Here is a 15,235-nt window from a genome sequence, read left to right as displayed (position 1 = left end):
GGGTTGTGCGCTCATCTCACTCAAGAGGCCGGGGGCCAGCGCTGTCCGGAGACACTTCCGGGTCACGTGGCCAGCGTGACAAGCTGCATCTGGCGAGCCAGAGCCACACACGGAAACGCCGTTTACCTTCCCGCTGGTAAGCGGTCCCTATTTATCTACTTGCACCTGGGGGTGCTTTCGAACTGCTAGGTTGGCAGGCGCTGGGACCGAGCAGCGGGAGTGCCCCCCACTGCGGGGATTCGAACTGCCGACCAGGAAGACAGTCCTGAAACCATTTTGACTCCCAAGCTGACCAGATGTTTCTCTGCAAGGAGGGAGGAGGTGGAAAAACCTTCCCTGTCACAGGAATTGGGTAATCACCATTTCAAAGCAATGGGCAGACTACCAGCAAAGTCAATCAGATAAGGCATTATCAGATAACCTGGCAAACAGGAAAAACAACAACATTCAAATTTCTGAGTGTAGACCACCTTTTCTGTGATGTAGGTATGATGTTTGTGGGGGGTTGTCTTGGATTACACCCCTTCTGTGATGTATGTATGATGTATGGAGGGGTGATCTTGAGCTCTAGGGCAGGGAATTTAAAATGTCTACAGTATATAAGGGCAGGCACACCTTGGTTCTGGGTCCTCCTCCTTTCCTGTATGTGAGGGGAACACCCTGTTGCAACAGTTCAATAAAGATAAGGCTTACTAGCTGCTTTGCTTCTCAATATTCTCTGGTTGGCCTCTGTTATTTTCTCCTACCAATAGGGAACCCATGTAAGGACTCTATGCTGGCTCTTGGATACCCCATAAGGGAAAAGGGGCAGATTTTGTTTACAACAACTGGCAAATCTTAAGTGAGTGCCGTGGGGTGCAGATGGAGCTTGGTATCATCTACACTGACTTTCCAGGGTTTCAGGCAGGGGTCCTATTCTACCCTAGCTGGAGATGCTGGGATGTGAGACATGCTTGTTCCACATGCACAGCCAAGGCTCTATGACTGAGCTACAGTGCTTCCCATCCGGTAGCCTGAAGCGTCCAGCAAAGCACACAATTGAGAGAGGAGCCGGTGAAATAATAGGGAATTCACCAGGACAAGGGAGTTTGCACACTGATGTGACCTCGCTGAGGAATGGACATGTGTGAAGTGACCCCTGGCAGGAGACCCCTGACTTTGGCAAGTGGAACGATGAGGCTGCGACTGCAGCTCTTAATTAAGATGAAAGCGACAAGCCCAAAGGATGGCGAAACAAAATTAAATTCCTCCCTTGTTCCAGGTTCCTGGCTGTGACAAGCAGATTGGACTATTTGCTCGTGGCAGATGCTGCGCATAATGTGCGCTCACGCGTGTGCTCACCTTCTTGCATGCATTCTTTCTGCCATACAGGAGCCACTAGGAAGCAGGAGCTGTGACTTCATTATGAGGAAAGTGCACCTGCTACCTGCAAAAAAAAGGGAAAGGGAAAAACCCACCTTCTGCAAGAAATAAGAAAGGGCTTCATTTTGTTTTTGTTTTTTTAAATGATATTTATTAATATTTTCAAAATTACAAAAAGAAAAGAGAAAAAACAAGAAAAAACAACACCACAATATATAAAAAGGAAAAAAAGGAAAAATACATAAAAAACCAATACATCATCCCAACAACCCAAAAAAAAGAAAGAAAAACACCAATCCCCCCTTTTTTGCCTATCTTTACCTTTCATTTGCTTGCTTCATTGACCTCCTCACACCTCCCTTTTTGTATTCTAGCTTAATTAGTTGTTTCAGCAAATTCTTTCCATCTTTCTAACTTTTTATTAAACAATTTATCTTAACCGTCTAACCTATTACTTAACTCAACAAATCCTTTCCATCTCTCACCATATTCTATTATTCAGTTTGCCTCAATTTATTTAACCTTATCTTACCGAAAAATACCTTAAAGCTTAAAACTTAAAACTTATTTGTACATAACTCCTTATATCATTTCTACTAAAGCCAGATAGTTTCATTCCAACATTTTCCCCAATATTCATTAATTTACACTAATTCCCAATATAACAATTTTTCTTTATACACTTTCTTCCAATCTCCATCCAACGTCCCTTCTTCCTGGTCTCGGGTTATGTCAGACCTTACTGTCCATTCCATCTAGTTCATCAACCTGGTAATCTTATGTCCGAGGCTCTTAAGTCTCTTCCATGCCCCTTCTGCAGATCTTCTTCATCTTGTTTATACTTGCACTTTTCCTTGTCTTTTGTTGGTCTCTTTCCTGATTTCTTTCCTTTCTCATTGGAGAGTAGGTCTCCGGGGGATTCCAAACCAAAGTTATCTCCCTTCATCCGACCAGCCCATTCCCCAGAGTCCCACTCCCTGCAGTCGTCAGAATAATCCAAAAAATATTTAACAACATGTTTCAAAGTCCCTCCGAAATTAAAAGTCTCCTCATCTCCAGACTTCTCCTGGCCCATTCCAAATTCAATCTTCAAAAACAGCGGCTTATGCTCCTGCAGGGCCTCAGATCTCTCCATTTGTATTGCTTGAGGTGCAACCGCAACCTCGTCCATTGTCTTCTGCACTTGTACAGTGGTACCTCGCAAGACGAATGCCTCACAAGACAAAAAACTCGCTAGACGAAAGGTTTTTCCGTTTGCGAGTTGCCTCGCAAGACGAATTTCCCTATGGGCTTGCTTCGCAAGACGAAAACGTCTCGCGACTTTGTTTCCTTTGTCTAAATAATAATTCGCAAGACGAAAAATTCGCTAGACGACAAAACTTGCGGAACGAATTAATTTCGTCTTGCGGGGCACCACTGTACTTGCCCAGTTAAAACAGGTTCCAAGAAAGGGCTTCATTTTGATTACCCATGAAACGGTTTCAGCATAACAGATGTGCTCCTGGCTTAAAACCTGGCGTGTTCAGGCAGTGATCACCTCGGTGAGAAAAATGTAGATCTTGCAGTTTTCTAGGCATCGTCCTGGTTTGTCTCCTTCCCACTAAACATGTTTGTGTAAGTGACTTCTGCACCTTCTGTGTTGTTCCTTCTGCATTGCAGGAGGTTGGACTAGATGATCCAGTCTTTGCCAACTTCCGGGGCCCTCCAGAAGTCTTGAACTACAGCTCCCATCAACCCCAGGAAATACAGCTGTGTACTCTCGGGGGGCCTGCAGCTAATGAACATAAATGTCTAAAAACAGGCTGGCCAAGGCTGAAATCCTTGGCAACCCCAGAGTCCATTCCCTATCACTTTGTCTGCTGCTTGTGCTAAAGAGTGGAGAAGCAGTTGCCTTAAAACACCCAGACCCCAGCTGAAGCCATAATCTTATCATCCATCATTGCTCAAACCTGCCTCGGGTTTCTTTGATCTCACATGTGTCTGTAACTAGATCATAAAACTGAACAGTTGTGGTGTAAGTCACATTTTAATTACAGAAGCCATGGAAACAGAAGCTTCTGAGTGAGACATAATGACTGCTGGAATTGGCAAAGAATCCTACTGTCTCATTTCAGCATGCAGTGTGCACACCTCTCATTTTGTTCACCCGCATTTCTGTTTTGGGACGTTCTGCATGCACATGCATGCATGCACACAGAGCAAACAGGCCACTGTGTCCCATTTCCATGCCCTATTCATTCATGGGGCCCCATTTCCTCACCCTATGCATTCACAGCATACTCCATCCATCACCAACCTCAGTTATGGGCAATAAGACATTTAGCATCCTTCATATCAGTGACAGGTGAGGCAGATTATACCAATGGCACCGAAATTAACCAGCCAGCTTTCCTGCAATCTCCTCTGCATCACACGGGGTTAGAGTGATGGATCCTGGGACACATCCCAACATATCTCAGGTAAAAAGGTAAAGGTAAAGGACCCCTGGATGGTTAAGTCCAGTCAAAGGCGACTATGGGGTATGGCACTCATCTTGCTTCAGGCCAAGGGAGCCGGTGTTTGTCCACAGACAGCTTTCCAGGTCATGTGGCACAACGGAACACCGTGACAGAAATGGAGAGCAGAAGATGGAAGCAAGATGGATGGCAGTGAGGTAGGCTTCTGTTCTCCTCTTCCTCAAGGTCATGGTGGTGGACAAGGGGTGAGGGAGTGGACCAGCCCCAAACCAAACCAGGCCAATGATTGCAGTTCTGTGATGAATCCATATCAGAAGCCATGGTCGACATCTCATCATCAACAGCCAGAAATAAGCCCTTAAAAAGATCATGAAAATTTGCTCTCAGTTTGGGCTGCCACAATCCACAAGTTTATCTGAGGTCCGGAATAGAAATCACACAAATACAGTACAGTATACAGTAGTATTTGCTGTTGTTCTAGCCTGCAAACATTACATAAATAATGTCATTGCCTTCTGAGTTGTTTTTGATGTTCCCCATCCATTGACATACACTGAAATTAACTATGTGTATTTTGGCCATAGTGAACAGTGAGATAAATAGCGTATGTTTTAGCAGAAACCGAATTGCAGTGGAATGGAAACAGTGCTGTTTGCAATGAACACAGGATGGAATAATAATAATATTATAATAATAATTTATTATTTATACCCCACCCATCTGGCTGGGTTTCCCCAGCCACTCTGGGTGGCTTCCAACAAAACACTAAAATACAATAACCTATTAAACATTAAAAGCTTCCCTAAACAGGGCTGCCTTCAGATGTCTTCTAAAAGTTTGGTAGTTATTTTTCTCTTTGACATCTAGTGGGAGGGCGTTCCACAGGGCGGGTGCCACTACCAAGAAGGCCCTCTGCCTAGTTCCCTGTAACTTGGCTTCTCGCAGCGAGGGACCCACCAGAAGGCCCTCGGCGCTGGACCTCAGTGTCCGGGCAGAATGATGGAAGTGGAGACGCTCCTTCAGGTATACAAATTGTTGCCTTCTTACATCCCTGGCTGCAATTCAGCTGTGTGGTTGGTTTTCCTCTCTTTCCCCAGTACTTGTGCTCCTCTTCCACCACCTGTTTGCAAAAACTGACTGGATCACCACTACAAATCCCAACAAGGTCTTGGGAAGTGAACCACAAAAGAAAGAAAGCCACGCTGATGACAGGAGAGGATCTAGGAGAGACCTTCCGGTCCCCACAGCCCCTCTTTGAGTTGCAAATGCACTGTGGCCAATTTCGTCAGCTCTGCTGCCTGTTCCCTGCTTTGCATCTGCCAGCCCAGCCCAGCAAACCCCTTGGGGGGGAAGGTGAATGTTTGTTCTCTGGTGAGGCAGCTGCTCCTTGCTTCTCCACGGGGCTGAAATCAGATGGCAGCAGGGCAGGCCCTGTGGGCAGTCCTCATTAATTGGTACTCCAACAAAAATTAAGACTTAAAAGGGGTAAGTGCATTGGGGCAGCAGCTGGGGAGAATCAGCGTGCCCCACTGTGTGTGCTGTCTACCTGCTGCCTGCCGGACCCACCATGAAAGGCCAGGCTGTTTGTTTAGCTTCCAGCTAAGAGCCTTGCATGTCTTGCGGAGAGTCAAGGAGGCAATCAAAACATCACAAGACGGACTCCCAGCTCCTGTGCCGGGTTTCACGCAGAGGAGAGGCAAGATTCCATTTTCACTGGGACCTGCTGTGTCTGTCACATATGCCCTGGCTTTTAACATGAAGGTGTGGGAAGGGGAGGGAGGCTGCATTGTATATAGTGGATGCTAAGAGTTGTGTCTGTCACCTGGATAAATTGCTTCCATTTGGAGAGTGGGGCTGGCCGCACCTGGTCATTGATCTGTCACCTTCCAGCATGGAGAAAATTGGATCTTTTCCCCAGTCACTGTTGCCTAGGGGAATCCACAGGGTTCTATGGCTGCATTTAGAGCCCATTTAAATTATAACTGTTATTTCTACATTTCCATCTATACATATAAATTTGCAAGTACAAATTTTATGCAAATGAGTATCCTCTCTGTTGTCTTTTTTCCTTTTCCTTTTCTTTCTTTCTTTCTTTTCCTTTTCTTTTCCTTTTTTTTTTCCTTTGACAGTGCCTAGCTCACCATCCAAGTCAAGTAGTGCAGAGTATGGAATGATCACTTGGCTCTATGGGATAGTTCGGGCAGAGGCCACTGTCATGTAGTGCTTATGCCATTAAACACTTTCATTTTTATCTTAACCACAAACTAAACTGGATCTAGCAGCCCATGTCTTTGTTTGACATAGCTATCCGAATTCGTGTTCTTGCTCTTTGAAAAGGTATGTGCAGAGCCCTGTTCCCATAGTAACCAAGCACCCAACATCTCGGAAACAACTGCTGGTAGCCCCATTATCAGTCTCTGGGGGTGGGAGGTTAGCAATAAAAGGGAAGAGAAAGGTATGTGAGCTCTGGGCTGTTCCAAATCTCCTCCATCAACAACAGCACAGCACCTTGCCTCACTGACTACCTTCTCATGAAACAAGAATTAAGCAGCTTTTCCATTTCAGCTGCATCAGAAGGGCATGACAATCTTACCAGGGTTTACTTTAACTCAGGGGTCCCTAAACTAAGGCCCAAGGGACTAGTTTATCCGGCCCGCAGCGCCCCACACTCCCCGCCCTTACCGGCACTGCGCTGCGCAGCTGCCCACTTCCGGGTCGGAGGAGCACCAGAAATAGCTAGTGTGCATGCGCAAGCGTTTTTTCCTATGCACATCCGGGTCGGAGGAGTCCCATGCACATGCACACAAGCTATTTCCGGTGCTCCTCCAACCCGGAAGTGCGCCAGAAATAGCGTGTGCGCACGCGTATGGGCACGCTCTCCCCCGCCCTCCGGCCTGCCACACGATCAGTGCTGGAGACACCGGCCTGAGGCATGGTAAGTTTGCTGACCCCTGCTTTAATTCCTCCAGCACCAAACCCCAACAGGAAACAAGGGCTGAGGGTCAAATATATTTGCATTCACTACTATATACCAGAATAGTCCCTTGTATACCCTGCAGCAGGAATAGCCAATGTGGTTTGTTGACTACAACTCACAGCAAGCGCCAGCCGGCACAGCCAATGATCAGGAATGATGGGAGTTGCAGTCCTTTAGCATTTTGGGTCATCTAGTCCAACCCCCTGCAATGCAGACATCTCAACTAAAGCATCCATGACACGTGGCCATCCAACCTCTGCTTAAAAACCCACAAGCAGTGCTCTTTCTTTTGATAAAAAATGTTTAGGGATACAGTCATACCTTGGGTTACAGACGCTGCAGGTTGTGTTTTTTTGGGTTGCGGACTGCCAGAACCCGGAAGTACCAGAACGGGTTACTTCCGGGTTTCGGCGGTCACACATGCACAGAAGCGCCAAATCGTAACCTGCACATGCGCAGACGCTCTGCTGCGGGTTGTGAACGTGCCTCCCGCACGGAACACATTCGCAACCCAAGCATCTACTGTACTCTCATTTTCCTACTCATATTGAAATGCTGCCCCTCAACGAGGCCAGACTTAGATTCCCAAAATGTTTAGGGGTATGCGTACCCCTGCGTCCCCCCCAGAAAAAAAGCACTGCCTGCAAGGAAGCAGAGTCGACCACCTCCCGAGAGAGTCTTGAGGTCACCGTGTTGGCCCCCCATGTCCCTTGACACTTCACAGGTGCAAACAGGGACACTCCTACATCCTTATCAGGAACGGCAATAAAATGTCAATGCTTTACAACTGGACATTCAAAACAAAACAAAATCCTTCCAGTAGCACCTTAAAGACCAACTAAGTTAGTTCTTGGTATGAGCTTTCGTGTGCATGCACACTTCTTCGTATGCATGCACACTTCTTCAGAAGTTCTGAAGAAGTGTGCATGCACACGAAAGCTCATACCAAGAACTAACTTAGTTGGTCTTTAAGGTGCTACTGGAAGGAATTTTTTTTGTTTTGACTATGGCAGACCAACACGGCTACCTATCTGTAACTGGAACTGGACATTCAGTTTACCTCTAGTTTTGTTGATATTGCTTTATGGAAGTGGTGGGGAAGCTTTTTGAGCCTGAGAGCCACTTCCCCTTCCGGGCAACCTTCCTGGGGCAGGTACATGCCACTGCTGGGTGGAGTAAGAAGTTCCCATTTTGCCTTTGCACAGTTGGCTAGTTTCTGCACACACTCAGAAACCCCTCTGTAGTCACAGTCAGTCAAGAGTTCAAGGGCATATTCTAGCCAGACAAAAACACTCAAGGAGGTTGTGAGGCAGGGCACACCTTTTTTTTCTTTTTTAAAAAAAGTGCACCTGGTTTTGACATTTCCACCCGGCAATCTTATATAGCTGCATCATTATATTTTCGCTTAGTCTCACAGATGGCACATACAATTCTAAAATCATTAATATCATGGAATTGCAAGGTTTTTACTTATAGCTTCACAATTATTTTATACATTTAAGAAACCCCATATGGTGTTTTCACATTGGAACAGTACCGAAGAACACAAAGAAAGCACCAGTTGCAAAAGCTTGTTTTGATTATTTAATATAACGCACTGCGGAAGCCATCACTCCTTCGTGCTGTTGACTCAGCTGGTGAGTGCTGACAGGATTGTAGCTGAAGCAGCGCAACTGCGAAACAATAGGGAGGTATTAATATGTTCAACTGAACACCAAGGTTTGCAGAAGTACAAAAAATATATGGGGGAAGTGCAACAGCAAGGATCATTCAGTGTGCAACTTAAGGGTTAATTCTGTTAGGAGTGAAAGTCAACTAGTCAAGAAGGGGACTGGGTGGCAGTGTTGCTTAGCAATCAGTCAAAAGGGGTGGTCTCTACACTGTTCTGATTGGCTGTGTACTTCTGAGGGAGCTTCCCACTGTATGTTTGGTGGGAACCCTGGAAAGTACCTGGACTAAGAAAGACAAAACCACTCTGTGTGTTTCTTCTCATATTATGTACTGGGTTTATTCAATAAAGGATTATCCGTTTCTTTTGTCTCTGTGCTCTGTCTGCATTAAGTGACTTTGCTAACAGGTTATTGGCCCAGAAACACTACAAAAACTCTAAATCAGGGATGGGGAACCTCAGGCTCAGGGGCCGAATAATAAGAATAAATTTTTATTTATATCCCGCCCTCCCCAAGCGAAGCCAGGCTCAGAGCCTTTTGCTTGCCTGGATGGAAAGGGGGGGGGGGGGGTGAGCCAATTGTTCAAAGGCAAAATTCACCTTTATTGCTGCTCTGCCTACTTCTTCTTCTGGCCCAGCCCACCCCTGGCATGTGACCCTTGAAAGGTTGTATAGAAAGGCCTGTGGCTCTCAGGCTGAAAGAGTTTTCCCTGCCCTGCCCTAAAAGGAGGCCAAAAAAAAATCATCCCAAAACTGTCATGGAGGATTGAAGCTTAGCGGCCACAGAATTATAAGTGTCTGTTCAGGGCTGAGGCAGACAGTGAAAACACCACCCACCAGCTCCAAATTGCCCCCTGCAAGAGGTTGGTATGTCCAATCTATGGTGAGCTTTTCTGTGACTGGGAAGGAGGACTTGAACCAGCACTTCAGGATCACGGGCTCACCCACAAAGGCCTGGATGTCTGAGTCAGCCTGGATCTCCAGGGAGTGGACTCTGTCAAGGGCTGCAAATAATAATAATAATAATAATAATAATAATAATAATAATAATAATAATAAATTTTATTTATACCCCACCCTCCCCAGCCAAGACCGGGCTCAGGGCGGCTAACAATAATAAAAACAAGTTGATTAAAATACAACTTAAAAAACAAGATTAAAATACAACGTTAAAACAAGATTAAAATACAACATTAAAACATTAAGATGCAGCCTCTTCACAGGAGGAGAAAGGAAAAAAGAAAGAGGGGGAGGGAATCAAACTGATTCTAAGCCAAAGGCCAGGCGGAACAACTCTGTCTTACAGGCCCTGCGGAAAGAAATCAGATCCTGCAGGGCCCTGGTCTCATGAGACAGAGCATTCCACCAAGTCGGGGCCAGTACTGAAAAGGCCCTGGCTCTGGTTGAGGCTAATCTGACTTCCTTAGGGCCTGGGACCTCTAGGATGTTGTTCTAGGATGTTATATTATAAAATATAACCCCAAGAGATGCATTAGTCACCTGAGCAGGAGCACAGAGGTGTTAACAGGATGGGTTCCTGCTGCTTCCTCTTCTGCCAGAAGGAATGGAGTGGAGACCCTGGGAGAGGGGCTGGCTGGCTGGCTGGCTGGCTGGCCGGAACACTGAATGGGAGTGCTCCACAATGCAATGTTTTGTTGCAAGTCCTGCGTGCATTCTTAAACCCATCGGAGTTGTGTAGGTGTAAATAACATGAGGCATCTCAACATCACCCCTTCCTCTTCCAGCTGAATATGGTTCTTCTGTACTGTGGGATGCTTAGAGGTCTGGTTTCCTTTGAAATTACAAGTATAGGGATTCTTAAGGCAGCTTAGCAGCAACTTGGTTACATGTGATATCTGGCTTTGGGAGCATTGTGGCGCTGTGGTCTAAACTGTTAGGATATTTCCATTCCACCTTAAAAGGGAGCAGGCTTTGTGAGTCACAGAGTCTGTGTATTTCCTGTTCACGGGATGTTTCTGTTGTGTCTATGCTTTCGTTTCTCTCTCTGTGCCTGAGACACCGAAGCAGGCAGTCATGTTTTCTTTGTTCTGACCAACGCAGAATAAACTTGTAAATAATGCTCTCCTGCGTGCATCTTTCGCTGTGCATTATCTGCTGATAGAGCGTGCATCAGCTCTGGAATGTGGCAAGCTATTTCTGGAGCTCGTGTCGCTAATTGCTGATACTGCGTGTCTACGGGAGATCGATGGACGTCCGGAGGCGACGTGGAGTCTTGATGGATGATGTCTCCCTGGCATTATCCCAACTGAGCCTCTTGGGCTTGCCGATCAGAAGGTCAGCAGTTCAAATTCATGCAACGAAGTGAGCTCCCATTGCTCTCTCCCAGCTTCTGCCAACCTAGCAGTTCAAAAGCACGCCAGTGCGGCAGGAAGGTAAACGGCATTTCCATGTGCTCTGGCACTCGTCACAATGTTCCGTTGCACCAGAAGCAGTTTACTAATTCTGGCCACATGACCCGGAAAGCTGTCTGTGGACAAACACTGGCCTCCTCAGCCTGAAAGCAAGATGAGCACCACAACCCCATAGTCGCTTTTGACTGGACTTAACCATCCAGGGATCCAGTCTTTTTAGGAGCATTGTGCATTGTTAGTTTCTCTTATCTGCACATCAGCCTCTACTTATGCTGGCACATTTGCCCTTGGCGTGCAGACTGGAGCCATTGTTTTTTGAAAGGGAGACCAATGCGCCAATTCAGGACCAGAAGGGCCACTTCATTAGAGACCCTCTTTGGTGTGATTTCAAGGAGCACTTGTTCAGCTACAGCAAGATTAATGAGCCTCTCTCCATAAGTACTTTCTTAGGCTGTGTACACATCGCCATTTACTCTGGTTCCAGTGCGCTCCCACCACTGGCTTTCAGAGACATGTACACAAAACATCATGCATGATGCAGAGCTATCCTGCACTTCCTTGGGAAATACTGCTTTCTGATGAATTTCCCCTCAAACCAACCTCAATCTGAAAGGAAAACATTCACCGTTAAACGGAAGTGTGTATCTTTGAGACAGTTGTTTTGCATGCATGGGTGACTGGGCATGAGCAGATGACAGCTTCGTGAATAGGAGTTGGGGGATTGCGGGGACAAGGAAACAAAACAGGTCACGCACATGAAGTGTGTGTGTGTGTGTGTGTGTGTGTGTGTGTGTGTGTGTGTGTGTGTGTAAAACAGCATGTAAATATGACTTGAAATGCAATGGGGAAGATGGCCTTGCTGCATCTTAATCTGCAAAATTTCACTGGGCAGCTTCCCCAAAGACTATTGGATGCCCCATTACACTCATAGATTAAACTGAAGGGTTCACATTTGCATGAAAAAGTGAACTCAAAATATATTCGGAAGTTTTGAAAATGGTATGAAGATGCTACAGGGCCAGCAACAAATGTGTTTGAGAGTCATCAACAAGAGATAGTGATGGCCACCAACTTGGATGTCTTTAAAAGAGCAAATTCCTGGATGATAAAGCTATCCCTGGCTGCTAGCTGTGGTGGCTGTCTTCCAGGGCTGCTTTTTTTCAGCTGGAACTCAGTTCCAGCACCACTCAGGCAGGTGACACTGCCACTATAAGAGAACAAAGGAAGCATTCTTGGTGAGTGCTGGCACCTCTTTTTCTAGAAAAACAGCACTGTTTACTTCCATTGTCTACTTCCACTGTCAAAGGCTGCATGCCTTTGGAGACAAATTGCGGGGAATCGCAGGTGAAGAGAGTGCGGTTGCAGTTAGGTTCTGCTTCTGGGTTTCCCATGGGAATCTGGTTGGCCACTGTGAGGAGGGGTTGTTAAAGATTGCTGGGAACTGTGAGGGATAAACTACAGTGCCCATGAGGGGCAGGGCTCTGTGGGGGGTTAACTACGGTGCCCATAATTCTTTGTCGGGAAAGAATGTGCTTTGAGGTATGATGTGTCATGTGCACAGGTTGGGTCTCAAGGTGGACCTCGTGGCTACAATATCAGCCTTCTGCATTTTTTTAACCCACTCACTCCCCCCTCGCCCAGGCTTTGCATAGAGTTTTAGCCACAATGAGGAATCCTGGAGAACTTGGAAGCTTGCCATTGTTTGGGAACATTGTGGCTGATCCTAACACAGGTAATGCCCAACCATGAATTTCCAGTAGACAAAGTCAAGCACCTCTTTTGTTCCCCTTCAAAAGCACTCAGGTGCATGAAAACATCTGCAAATATGGGGTGAGCCTGGGTAAATAGAACAGCAGACATGTCTAGAATTGATGGTAGGAATTAATGAGACAGTGGTTAACCACAGAGTCTACAGCAGGGGTCAGCAAGCTTTTTCAGCAGGGGGCCGGTCCACTGTCCCTCAGACCTTGTGGGGGGGGGCAGACTATATTTTGAAGGGGGGGGGAGAATGAATTCCTATGCCCCACATATAACCCAGAGATGCATTTTAAATAAAAGCACACATTCTACTCATGTAAAAGCACGCTGATTCCCAGACGGTCCGTGGGCCAGATTTAGAAGGCGATTGGGCCTGATCCTGCCCCTGGACCTTAGTTTGCCTACCCAGGGTATACAGAGCAGGTAGAAACAACAGAGGAGAAGGGTAGAGGACATAGCATCTAGATGTCGCCTTTTTTACTTTAAAACAGACTTGGGAGAAGGATAGGGACATAGCTCAGTCGTAGAGTAGCAGACTTACATGGATAAATTTTCAGGTTCAATCCCCAGTCAGTGAAGGGCTTTGGGCCCTGTGCAATGCCCTGCTCCCCCCCACTCTGTTCTGCAGCATTGTTTTGGCACCCTCTGCAACGTGGCACCCACTCCAACCACACCAACTGGGCCACCCTAAAACCACCTCTGCTCTGGTATCTCCATGTAGGTCTGGGACAGCATCCAGACTGAAGCCCTACAGAGCCGCAGTGTACAGCAGTGCTTCTCCAGCTATCCAGTGTGTTGGATTAGCATCCCCACCCACCCGGACTGCAATGTGCCAGGGACCAGTAGCATGCTTGGTCCCTGAAGCATCCCACCCAACCTGGGCTGTAGTGGAGTCATTGGAGACTCCAACCACCCCTTTGAGTAGCACTGGTGTAGGAAATACTGAGTTAGATGCATCAATGCATCTGACTGGGAATAAGGCAACTTCCTATGTTTTTGGGACAGTCACGTTCTGGACTGCAGGGCATGGGGTTTTATGGGAGGGAAAGCTCACTCTTTCCCCCTCGCTCCAAGGGCCTGGTGAAATTCTAATCTCAGAAGCTGCTATTTGCCAAGGGAGGGAAGCTGCTGTTGGTGCCAGAAGCCTAATGGGCCATGTAAAGGAATATGGTGCTTGCTGTCTCTTCCCTTCTCCCCTCCCCCTGACTGCAAGAAGGTTAACCTGCCCGATTAAATTGGTTATTTTCTGTGGGGGGCCTGGGGGGCCTCTTCTAAATCAGCCCCCACTGGAGATGTGTTTATTCATTATAGTGGCTCATTAGACAAAGGGAGGGAAGGGAAGAGAATCGACTGCCACCTAGTGATTTAACTTCTCGTCTCCCACAAAGTTGCAGCCACCCGCCAATACGCCCTGCTGAAATTTGTGTTCCCAGCTCTGCCCGGCACCTCCCCTCCTCCAAGTCATGTCAGACAGCGCAGCAGGGAGGTGGGTGTAACTGAGCAGCAATCATCACAGTGTGGTGCCGGGTGGAGAATATTGGGTTTGTTTGACACACGGAAAGCATCACATTTAAATCTTTGTTCAGTCTTAAAGTTCATTAGGGGGTTGAGGGCCTTTGTTGCCTCACTTGGCTTACCTGACTGCAGGGATGGGGAACATCTGGCCCCCCAGGTACTGGTAGAAGAGCTCCCTAAACACATGAGAGCCCCATGGGGTGGTGATTAGTACATCATACTAGGCCAGAAGGGGCTGACCTGTGGCTCTCCAGATGTTGCTGGACTATTGCTCCCATAATCCTTGGTCATGCTGGCTGATGTTGTCATTGTGGCCATCTGAAAATTGCTGAACTGTGGGTTAACCACCCCTGTCCTAGGCCTAGAGAGACCCGGGTTCAAATTCCCACTTTGCCATCAAGCTCACGGGATGACTTTGGACCAGTCAATATTTGTAAAGGCGAAAGATATGGTGGTAGAAGATTGGTAAAACCATACATGCTACCAAGGAGAGGCAGGACTTAGATTTGGAGATATGCTTCAGAGCTCCAGACTATGGGGAGTCCCGAAAAATCAACAATTATAATTTGGTCTTTTTTATTTTTTATTTTAATTGGATTATGATTGGATATGTTAATTGGATGTTTTTTATTGGAAAATTAATAAAAATGATTTAAAAAAAACACAAAACCATACATGCTACCATGAGTTCCTTGAAGGCAAGGTGGGATGTAATTAAAATAAATGGCAGGTCACACACACACACACACACACACCTTCATAAACCCAGAGCCTCCAGTTTGGATTGCCTGTACGTGAATCTGTCCCTGAAGTAAGCTGTGTGTCTCTGCATATTATAGACTCACAGAACTGTAGAGTTGGAAGAGACCATGGGGTGCCATCTAGTCCAGCCCTCTGCAATGCAGGAATTTTTTAGCCCAATGTGTGGCTCAAACCCACAATCCTGAGATTAAGAGTCCCACACTCTACTGACTGAGCTATCTGTGTTCCTTCAATTGCTCGGGAACACAAATGGGGTGTTGCACCAAGGACCTACTCTCAGGTTACCCATAGGCACCTGGTTGGCCATTGTGAGAAGAGGACGCTGGAGTAGACGGGCCTTTGGTCTGACTCTTATCTTCAGCAT

The sequence above is a fragment of the Podarcis muralis genome, chromosome 15, assembly GCF_964188315.1.
Source record: "Podarcis muralis chromosome 15, rPodMur119.hap1.1, whole genome shotgun sequence".
Taxonomy (NCBI): Eukaryota; Metazoa; Chordata; class Lepidosauria; order Squamata; family Lacertidae; genus Podarcis; species Podarcis muralis.
This window is presented reverse-complemented; position numbering follows the sequence as displayed.